This window comes from Rattus norvegicus, chromosome 16 (genome assembly GCF_036323735.1).
Source record: "Rattus norvegicus strain BN/NHsdMcwi chromosome 16, GRCr8, whole genome shotgun sequence".
Taxonomy (NCBI): domain Eukaryota; kingdom Metazoa; phylum Chordata; class Mammalia; order Rodentia; family Muridae; genus Rattus; species Rattus norvegicus.
The window spans coordinates 41,140,882-41,150,918 of NC_086034.1; positions in this window are offsets into that span (position 1 = coordinate 41,140,882).

Below are 10,037 nucleotides of genomic sequence, written 5' to 3' on the forward strand. Positions count from 1 at the left end.
ACTAGAGCCATAAAGGCCTTCATACATGTGCTCACACACACATGCATGCACATGCACGCACGTGCACGCGAGCTTGCACACACACACACACACACACACACACACACACACACACAAACACTGTCATCCATTCACTCCGGTTCTTCACTGTCTCCTTTGATGCTTTCCAGAAATATCAAAATTGCAGGAGAGGGGCAGAGTGAGCTGTAACCAGAGTGACTGATAAAATGAACCAAAATACAAACAACCAGGTAACATGAAATCCAAGTAAGAAACACCCTATCTACTCTGCATAAGAGATCACCCCGTATCCATACTTCAGAGCTGTATTGACTATGGCTCGGCCGTTTAACTCTGACATAAGCACCTTTCATAATTTCGGTAAGACTATTGGTAAAACTGGGAAGATAGTTATACTTACCGCCTATAAGTTGAGAGAGTTTTAATTAAGATAATATCTGCAAGGGTTTTATCACAATGCTCTGCAGATAAAGTGATCGGCAAATTTTTGCTCTGTCACTCTATCTGCCCAGGATCTAGTTTGACTGAGAAACAACTATGGGAAGCCACAAAGTAACTACTGTGGGCTAAGCTAGTATTGCAAAATACAAAGACAAAAGACCCCACCTGAAGTCAATAGTCTCTTAGGAGCACCAACTGGACAGACACCTGCGGAATAGCCTATTGCAGCACTAGCAGAATAACCCACTGGGGAGACTAAGAAATGGATTTGTCTCTGGCAATGCTGTGGGTAAACCAGTCAGCATGATTTCTGGTGATGGTGCCAAAAGAAACCTGAGACGACTAAAAGCCTCATCTACCCCCCCATTATAGTACTCATAATTTAATCCTTAACAATACCTGTTTGAAAGACTGAATCATGATGCCTCCTCTCCAGAAATCATTAACCTGAAGCAGTCCACTGAGGCAGTTAGTTATGACTGGATATTTTTATATAGCCCCAAGAACAATGTTTTTCACAGCAAGCTCCAGTAGTTCTGCAAAAACATATAATCACTGCTGGTTCTGGTTTCTATGCTTGACAGATAGTGTAGGAAAAAGAAAGAATCTTTTAAATCTTGGACAGCCTGAAGCTCCAGAGGTCCAGCTTAGCTCTTGATTTCCAACCAGCGCCTTTCTTAGAAGCCACCAAAGGTTATTATCAAATGGTTTCTAGCCACTAGAGATAGTGTCCCTCCTAAATGTCCTTCCAGTGCATAGCACAGTCACACACTCCACATTACTCACTTGTAGAGATTCTTCACCGACTGCTCACTGTTAGTCAGGCTGAAATACAGGGCTTTTCTCTTCACGGCATCTGCTTCCCCTTGGCAGAATCCCACCTTAGCAGGAAGCTGCAGCTGGACACTGTAGGATTCTTTGGGGTGAGTTCCAAAAACTGAAGACCATTGGGAGGATAGAGAAAGAGGGCAGAGGAATCACATTCATTGGATGCCAGAACAGCCTGGAAAGTGTTCAGCTGTAGACAAAAAGGAATTGCAGACACCCTTAAACAAAGAAATAAACAAAAGAAGAAAATCAGAACACAGGTAAAGTGTTCCAACAAGGGGGCAGAGGCCAGATCCTTTTTAGGATTTCCCCATGTTGGTTTTGAACATAATCTCCTTTAGAATACCCTCTTCAAATTACAAATATAATTTTGTAAACCATGTGTTATTTTTTAAATCTTTCTACCAATTTAGATCAATAGTTAAATAATGCATAAATGAAACACTGGTTTAAAATCTTTAGGATTGCAGGGAAGAGGATGAAGAAGAACTAACACTAAGGATATTTGAAAAAGCCATATGAAGGGCCAGAGAGACGGACAGTTAAGGGCACAGGCTGCTCTTCCAGAGGTCCTGGGTTCAATTCCCAGCACCTACTCACCCATGGTAACTCACCCCTGCTTGTAACTTCAGTTCCAGGACTTCTGACAGCCTCACACAGACATACAAGTAGGTAAAACGTCCACGAACATTAAAATACAAAATCCATATGAAAAGCTACTTGCCAACTTACAACGAACGTTACAAGGTGGGTAATTTTCCTTCCATTGGCTACAAGTTCTCAAAAAGTCCAGAGCTAGATGTAGGACACCTTGCTCTCAAGTTGTTGTCGAGGATGTCACAGAGATGATACCAGAATTGTCAATTCTCATTGCTCAGGGCTACCCATCAGAATGTGATGGTAAGATCCTATAGCTGATGACACCACACAAGTAGGTCAAAGAACTTGAAGAAATCACACAGACCTGCCTGCACAGTACTTAGCAGGAAGCTTCCACCCCTGCTAGCTACCCTTTATGATGCTATAAGATGCTATGCAGACTATTCTCACTCCACTGTGACTACTCAGGGCTACATAACAAAAGCTCTGGCAAGATGTACCCATGGGTGCACCATAAATGGCAGGAATGTAATGAGGATTACCAATCATTTTCTGGGTAGATTTAAGGTCTGCACTACAAGAGGAAACTTTTGCCTGGCATTGTAAATCTGGTCAGGAAACCATGGCAGAGAGGCTCATAAGCCCTGGGAGTGAACCATAACTACTATTTTCTTAAATGGATATATAGTATCAAACTATACCAGTTACAAGCTCATAGGTTAACACAGCTCTGGGTGGTCATTGGGGGAGCATCTTCATACAGTGGATGGTAGTTAATACACATTCATAACTAGTCCGAGTATTGAGAATGAACTCTCTGTGGAGAGCTCAGTCACAGAAGCTCCCACCGTATCAAGTTCCCTCAAGGCTCAGGGAATATTGGAAAGAAAAGAGGTGGAAAGAGTTTAAGAGCCAAAGGTCGGAAGGAGTTGGATCAAAACAGTGACATGTTCTCATGATATGGTCGTTGAACTCACAAACTCAGTGCAGTTGGTGTCCAGCAGAAGAGCAAACCACTCAACATTCCAGCACGGATGTGGTAGGGCACTGAAGCCCCTGTCTGCAGCTGAGAAGATTCTGTCACTTGAGAACTGCTAGGGGAGGGTTTTCTTTAGGGGTATGGTCCCTAGTGAGTGGACCATGCTGCAGTGGTGGCCCCTCACTCATGAGTAGGCTTCTCTGTATTCAAGGGATTATTACAACAAATACAGGGGGTGAAGTGGATATACTGAAATATACTGTACCAATGTATGAAATTCTCAACAAATAACATTAAAACAGTGTATTTAAAAGTGGTAAGGTTGTAAGCTTCTCCAGTCCAAACGCTTTTGAGAGTTCTGGACAAGGAACAAAATTGACTTGCTCATTCCTATACCTTCAGTTTTTATTTTGTGTCTGAACAGCTTTCACATCCATATATCATATTACCATCCATGCATGCACCCACCCATGCATCCATCCATCTATGCATCCATCCATCCATCCATGCATCCAACCATCCATGCATCCAGCAAGCCATGCATCCATCCATCTATGCATCCATCTATCCATCCATGCATCCAACATCCATGCATCCATCTATCTATGCATCCATCTATCCATCCATCCATCCATCCATCTATGCATCCATCCAGCATGCATCCAGCAAGCCATGCATCCATCCATCTATGCATGCATCCATCCATCCATCTATGCATCCAGCCAGCATGCATCCAGCCAGCCAGCCATGCATCCATCCAGCATGCATCCAGCCAGCCAGCCATGCATGCATCCAGCATGCATCCAGCCAGCCAGCCATGCATGCATCCATCCATCCATGAATCCAACATCCGTGCATCCAGCAAGACATGCATCCATCCATCTATGCATCCACCCATTGCCTACTGCAGGCAACACTCAGTCAGGAAGCAGCTGATCAAAAGGCATCCTTACTGATTTCACAGCTAAACTCCCTTTCCTGATCAATCTCTTTACAATGCAGTGGGGAGGAAGTCTGGGAAGAAGTGAGGAGGCTGTGATGGGAGAGCCTGACTTTTAATCTGGAGATGTGCACATGTAGTGCCTTATTTGCTCTATGTCTTTTCTGTGTCACCTTTTGGCGAAGCACTCACTTCAGATGGCAAGTTTTTAATTTCCTCATCCCCACTAAAAGAGGCAAATAACAGAGGAGAAAACAACAAAAACTTCCTTTTAATATAGTTTATGATCCCAAAGTACATTCCGGAAGAGTTGAGCTGCTTGAGATCTGCCACACATGAACCCCTTGTCAGGGTTACAGACTTCCACACAGAATCGCTAAGAGGCCACTTCATAGGCTCTGAAGAGCCCCTCCTTAGAGACCCCCTCTGTCTGACTCTTTTTCAAAGGGAAAGGCCGTCACATTCCCAGAGACAAGTTTTCCAAGAGTCCTCCACACCGGTTCTGAAGGTAAGCCCTCAGTTGCACTGCCAAAACCTGTACAAGAGTCATGGCCTCCCAACCTCCCCAAAGAGAAAGAGAGAGTGCCAGCTAGGAGAGGAGCTCTCCACAGGGTGGGGAGCAGTACAAAGAGGATCAGGTCAGAGTTGCCCAGCTGTAAGGTCTCCAGTTTCCTATTCAGACAGAAAACCAGAAGGCTTCTCAAACATACCATCCAACAAGGGTAAAACATCAACCAGCAGAATGACATCTTTACAACAAGGGATTTGTCTATTCAGCCTTACCAAAATGATAACAAAATAAGAAATGAGGTGATTCCTTCCTGGGGGACAAAGTTCAATGCTCAGTCTTCTTTAAGGACACATTCTCTGGAGGTGTAAAGCCACTGATTCTGGCCTCCGATGTTTGGTGTGAACACCAACCACCACTTTGTATGTTACTTTTTCCCCATTCCCATGGGGACATTGATGTGCTTGGGGTATTCCAAATTCACCCCTGTACTGCAGAGTTAAGAGAATGCCTAATGCTTTCACAATGGCATAGTGTATCCTCCTTCATATGTAGTCTTCAAGGACACCTAAGCAGTTTTCTTCAACCCATTTTCATATATCTAGTTATTCTCTATTCTCTCTGTCTTCACTGACATGTGGTAAATTACACACGTACCGTTTCTGTGGACTCTAGCTTCATAAATTAAAAGCTCCAGCTAAATCCAAAGTTCTTGATCAACAACTGTCACCTCTGCATCAACTCAACACCCACCATTCCATGTTAAAGCATCCAGGGACCAGATGTGATGCATACTATTAGCTGTCAATCTGACGCCATCTACAACCATCCAGGAAACAGTCACTAGGCATGTCTCTGATAAAGTAACTTGATTAGATTAATTAAGGAGGGAAGACCCACCCTAAATATAGACACCACCATTCCCTGGGCTCAGGCTTGCACTGCATATAAAGAACAAAGAAAGCTTAGAAACAACACCCATCTTTCTCTGCTTCCTGGCTACAGATACAATGTTTCCATCCTTTTCTGAAGCAACTTCCATGCTACCATCCCTCTCCCAGGATGCAGCCCAGACTAGGGCAAGCTCTCCTACCACTCACACTCAGTTCCCATTCCTGTGGTCCTTCCAACCCAAATGAAATTCCTCATCAACAAAAACCTTCGTCATGCTATCTAACTCAGTTCTAGATAACACCCTCTTCCCCAGTGAGAACACAACAGCCTTCCCCTGACACCAAAAACACACAGAGCAACAACCACAACCACAACAACAACAACAACAACAACAACAAAAAATGGTACCATTCATTACTCAGATCTTCCGGCCATAACCTCTTTGCTCTATGAAGTGACAGTTTAAGAAATCTCTGATTAACTAAATGAACAAACACTTTATTTGTTCATTTTTTTTTTGGTTCTTTTTTTTTCGGAGCTGGGGACCGAACCCAGGGCCTTGCGCTTTCTGGGTAAGCGCTCTAGCACTGAGCTAAATCCCCAGCCCCGTTCATTTTTGTAATGCAGTTGCACCATGCCATTCTTGCATGCCAGGTAGAACACTCTGTCACACCCAATGTGAACATCCTGGAGGGAATGAAGAGAGCAGAAACATTTCACACTTTAAAGACATTATTCACCTGATGTCATTTCCAGTGACTAATATTAGTATTACTATACCAGATGTAAGAAAACTATGTAGAGATCACAGAATCTTCCAGGCAAAGGAGATTGTTGTATGCCAAAATCTACCTCAAAAATAAAAAAAAATCTATCAAAGCAAGAGTTCAATCCCACAGTCTTCAAAGTATTCAGAAGAGCCTTCCACAGGAGTAACTGAAAACACATCTTGTGCTCAAAACCTCATCAAATGGAACAAGTCCTGAAGCCCATTCAGCCTATGGCAATATCTGAAGAACAATATGGATGTTTAGAAAAGTTAAAAAACAAGAAAGCTACTGAATTTTCCCCACCAAATTCCCCTACAAAAAGATAAGAAAAACAAAGGGGAAAAACCCAAAACCGTAATTTGGAAAACCCTCCATTTAAAATGTACTTATAGAGAGGGCCAGAGAAGGCTTGAAAGGTAAATAAATCCCTTGCCTTGAAATCTGAGTTCAGTTCCAGGAACCCATGTAAAAGGAGAGAACTGGTACCGGGAGGATCTCCTCCCAATCTCTGCATGTGCACCCCGCTACGTGCACACATAAATCATACAAAACCACATACCATACATGTCCTACACACATACTATACACACACCCCACATATATATCATGCACACACAAGTGGCCTCAATGCAGTATGCACATACCATACAAACACCACACACTCACACACAACATGCACACACCATATGCATATAAACACACCATAGAGACACACACAAGCACACATTATGCACATACACATATCATACACATAAACCATACACAGGCACACACATCACACACATATACAAACACACACATCATGCACAAATGCAGACATATATACACATCATGAACATGCAGACACACAATTTCACATACACCATTAACATAGATTATTTACATATACACACACCATACATAGACATACATATTCACATGTAGCACGTAAACATATACGTACAAATACATGCACACACAGAGAGAGAATAAAATGAAATAAAACAACCAAGTCCTTACATAAAGGAGTTCTACCACAAGATCGTTACATGGCAGGAACAACACATTGCCTTGGTTAATTCTCATGACAACCCTAAAAAGTCAGCACTACCATGTCAATCTACAGCTTAGAAAATGAAGACTGAGGGCTTGTGTCTTCCAAGACCACTGCTGCAAGTGTTTTCTGCCTTGTTCCTGACTTCACAAGTACCTGGAAGGTGTAATGAAAGAATTACTGTGCCTATGGGTGTTGCTCATTCATGAAGGACATACTTAGCTAACCTTCATGAGGACTTGTGTTCAAGTCCCAGAACTGCAAAATTGAAGGAAGAGCTGAGAATATGGTTCAGTGTGAGGAGTTGCTATTCAAGCATGAGAACCTGAGTTTGATCCCTAGAATACACACTGAACATAAACAGTCATGGTGTCTGTCAGTCCCAGATCTGTAGTCCCATAGGAAGGAAGGCAGCTCCGTGAGCCTAGTCACCCAACAATCAATCCTGGCTTAGCTGCTGAGTACTGGGTCAGAGGGAGGTGTGCCTGAAAATGATTTGAAAGGGAGCTGGATAGAGTGCTCAGCAGGTTAAAGGCACTTACCTCGGAAGCCTGATGACCAGAGCTCAATTCCCAGACCCCATCAAGGGGGATTAGCAGAGAGCTGACTCTGAAGTTGTGCTGTGACTACCACAGTGTCAAAGCATGCACACGTACGCAGAACAAATAAATAATTTTTAAAAGATGGATAGTGCCTAAGGAATGACACTCAAAGTTCTTCTCTGCTCTGCACACACATGCATCTCCACACAAATGTGAGCCATGCATGAATGTCTGTGTGTGCCTGCACATGCGCACACATGCACAGACACACACAGAGACACAGGTACCACATGCACAGACACCAAAAGGAAACTGTCAAAGACTGTTTCTAATGAAATGTTGCTAATGAAATGAGAATCCTAAGTAGTAAACTCATCTCTCTGGGGCTGTAACCTTCATGTCAAATAAACACTAAGACACTTGGGACCCACCGCAGCCTCAAGACCCTGGAGCCTCAGTGCAAATGCTTCTTGCTCTAATTTTTTTGTTTGTTTGTTTTTTCTGTTGCAAGAGGCTAGCTAATTCAGCTGAATTTTCCTTGGGAGCAGCAGAACATAATTTCGAAGTGAGGTTATCATCAGAAGCATCCTTCACAGCAACTTCACTCCAGTTCACACTTCCTTTGAATATGGCTCCAAGAACTATCCTAGCACCAAAGCCGCAATGAACACTAAAACGCTAACCTTATTTATTAGATGTCTTCAGAAAAAGTGCAGTGATTGTTACTGTAACTACTTATATGATTCGTGTACAGGAAATTGGTCTTGCATGAAAAGTATAAGAAAGGGGAAAAGTATGTCTTCTAACGTGACTTTGCCTCACTTAAGGCAGATTTGGAAATTATTTTCTCTTCTGTGATATAAACAGTAATTACTGTACTTATCCTGTGGGACTGTGTCGAGAAGACAGTATAAAACACTCCTGCAGGAAGGTAAGGAGAAGGGGGCAGAGAGATGGCTCCCTGGTTGAGATCATTGGCTCTTCCTCCAGAGGACCCACGTTCATTTGCCAGCACTCACATGACAGCTCACAACTGTAGGTAATCCGGTCCAGGGTATTCCACGGGCACTGCATAAAACGGTATGTAGGCATATGACCCATGTGCATAAACACAATTTTAAAAATTTAAAGAGAAGTCTGATGGTGTGAACAAACAGACTATTTAACAGTTGTCTAGTTTGCCCTTCGACCCTTACTAACTAAGGTCACCAGAAAGACTATGACTCAGCTAGTAGAGTGCCTGGTCAGCCTGTACTCTTGGTTCAGTTCCCATCAAATGGGTAGGGTGTGATGCTGCACACCCACTATCTCAGCACAGGTCAGTCAGGTCAAAAGGATCAGAGATTCAAGATCATCCTCCATTATGAGGTTTGAGGCCAACCTGAGATGCATGGGTTGGGGGGATCAAAAGCAAAACAAAAGGAACAACATAAACGTCAGACTCCCCACTTCAAATCGTTCAAGGCTGCCTATTTCCAGGAACCAATTGCAGTCCTCAGAGGGGACAACGTCTCTACCCTTGAGTGCTCCTGCATCAGATCCCAACACCCTGCTCTTCTGAAAGACACTGTGCCTGCCATGCCCCTAGTATATTAACCTCCTGCGCACAGGCTGATACATGCTCTGCCTTCTATCCTGGAGAAATTGCTTGCTCACTGAAACCTACCCAAATGGAATCCCTGAATCAAGATGGGTTAGGGGGAAGCTCTAGCTGGAGAGTCTACCATATTACCACAACAAAAGGTTATCAGTGGTGTTCCTACTAAATGTAAGAGAGGCCATTCAGAGTAAGAGCATTCCGCTTAGAGACTATGTCTATTTCAGTGCTGATATAAGGAAAATGTGTAAAAGTAGTTTCTGAATTAACAAATATCGACTATGTTCAAATAGAGATTATATATGATATATATGACTCTCTGCATATATAACCCTAACCCTAACCCCTTACTCCTAACCCTAAACCCTAGCTCCTAAGCCTAACCCTGTGACATAGATTTTTGTAACATTACAGGAGGAGCTGGGAAGGCAGCACACCCTATGAAGTGCTTGCTGTGCGTGCATGAAGTCCTGATTTGAATGGCAGCACCCAGATCAAAAGCAGGTCGTGGCAGCACACTTGTAATCTCTGCCCTGGAGAGAAAAACAAGCAGATCCCTAGGGTTCACTGGCCAGCAAGCCTAGAGTAAATGGGGAGCCCCAGTTCCCAGAGAGACTCTGAGTACAAAGACAAGATGGCTCCCAAGCAAAGACATTTAAAGTTGATCTCTGGTTCACACATGCATATGCACACATGTGCATGCACACTCACACTCTCGCTCATAAATTAAAAATTTTTAAAAAGACTGTAAATAGAAATATTAGAATTGGCGACCTAGTTGCTTGTATTATAAAAGTTTATTTTTTTCCACTATAAGCTTGTTATACATGATATTAGATAAACGTTTTTAAAAGAATGTATGAATGAATGACTGAGCGAATGAA